This window comes from Acomys minous (assembly GCF_964271855.1).
Source record: "Acomys minous genome assembly, chromosome: 11".
NCBI classification, from domain to species: Eukaryota; Metazoa; Chordata; class Mammalia; order Rodentia; family Muridae; genus Acomys; species Acomys minous.
Genome location: NC_140492.1, coordinates 67,812,934 through 67,815,126, shown reverse-complemented (window position 1 = coordinate 67,815,126; position 2,193 = coordinate 67,812,934).

The following is a 2,193-nucleotide window of genomic DNA, read 5'->3' as shown; positions in this document are numbered from 1 at the left end:
AAAAAAATAATAATAATAACAGACTTTTTGTTTGCTTGCTTTTGTGAGACAGGGTTTCTCTGTGTAGCTTTGGCTGTCTTGGAACTCACTGGGTAGACCAGGCTGGTCTTGAACTCACAGAGATCCACCTGCCCCTGCCTCCCAAATGCTGGGATTATAGGTGTATACCACTATGCCAATCTCTAAACTAGATCTTAAATGTCCCTCCAAGGCCAAGTGTGCCAGGCTTGGTGCTCTGCCTAGGGCACTATCGGTAGGCTGTCCTGGGATTAAAGGTATGTACCGCCACTGCACTGCTCAACAACAAATCATTTTTAAAAATAAGTGAAGTAGGGGCTAGAGAAATGGCTCAGAGGTTAAGAGCACTGACTGTTTTTCCAGAGCTCATGAGTTCAATTCCCAGCATCCTCATGGTGGCTCACAACCATCTATAATGTGATCTAATGCCCTCTTCTGGCATGCAGGTGTACATGCAGGCAGAGCACTGCGTACATGATAAATAAATCAACCTTTAGAAAAAAATAAGTCAAGTAATAAGAGGTTTTCTCTTAACACCCCCTGGCTGTCCTAGAACTTGCGGTATAGACCAAGCTAGCCTTGAACTCACAGAGCTCGACCTCCCTCATGCTGGAGTTAAAGGTGCGTGCCTGACCCTTTTCACTTCACTAACTTTGTATTCACCAAGAATTGCTGGGTAGAATGAGAGGTGTATCCTCAGTGGGTGGGCGGAGGCTCATGGAGACCCACCCTTAACTGAGACAGTGCTGGCAATGGGCATCTGTGGGCCGTTAGAAGAAGGGCATACCTTCTTCAGAGATGTGGCCCCTGAGAGACCATCCATGCCCCAGTAGACACTCCTACACCTATGCACATAGAGGAAGCCCTAAGGGGACTTGGTGGGTTTACGTACAGCCTATGAAGTTGGAAGGCAAAAATGGTTGGGAAGGTATAGGGGAGATGTGAGAGGGGCTGGACGAAGGGGCAGATCTGATGAAAACAAGTTATATGCATTTATGACATTCTTTTTTAAAATAACAATTTCTTTTTTTTTTTTTCAAGATTTATTTATTTATTATATACACAGTGTTTTTGTCTACATGTGTGTCTGTGCACCAGAAGAGGGCACTAGATCTCACTACAAATGGTTGTGAGCCACCATGTGGTTGCTGGGAATTGAACTCCGGACGTTTGGAGGAGCAGCCAGTGCTCTTAACCTCTGAGCCATCTCCCCAGCCCCCATTTATGACATTCTAAAAAGAAAACATTAAGCGGGTTGATCTGGGGTTCCGTTTGTGGTCAGAGGCAGGGCTGTGGTGTGTGGGTACCTGCTGGATGCTCTTGTATCTCTCGCTCAGCTGTGGGCAGCTCTCCCCTGCCACTCTCCCTCCCCCCCCCCAGCCCCCTGATCCACCCCCAGCCCCCGCCATTGCTCTTCGGGCACCCTTGAAACACAGCATCATTCCCTTCTCCTAAAGGCCTTTGAAAGGCCTCGAGTGGGCACTTGAAGTAGGCCTGGTGCCAGACTGAATGTGCTCTCCAAGCTCCTGTTGAGATTTAGTCGCCCTTGTTAAGAATATTAAGAGGCAGCGCCTTAACCAGGTGACTCGGTCACACGGGTTCTGTTGTAATGACAGGATTTACACGTCCATCCTGGGGGTCCATTCCACTTTTTGTTCATTTGCCTTTCTGCCATGTGTCAGCTTCTGCTATGGGGTGCAGGCCAGTAAGAAGGACGGATTTGGCCACGCACCAACATCATAATCTTAGATTTCCCACTCTCCAGAAACTTGAGCTAATGAAAAATGTGATTGAAATAGTTTTTCCGGGTATAACCTAGATTGACCTCCACCTTGAGGTCTTCCTGCCTAAGCCTCCCAAGTTTTGGAATTACAGTTGTGTGCCATTATGAATAGCTATTTTCTATGCCTTGTAAACTACCCAGTGTAGAATTCTGCTATACTCTCTCCAGACAGGCTATTAGTATACTGGGTCAGCCAGATGCCTCCCTGAGTGTGGATCACAACACACATACACTGTGCAGACTTAAAACCCACAAGCAGTTAGCTTCTACTCTGCAGTGTAGAGAAAAGACACTATGGAGAAATAAATGTGAGGAAAAGGAGGGATGGAGGGGGAAGGAAATAGAGAAAGAGGGGGGACAGATCTCCTTGGTGTTTGAAGGTTTTTCTATGT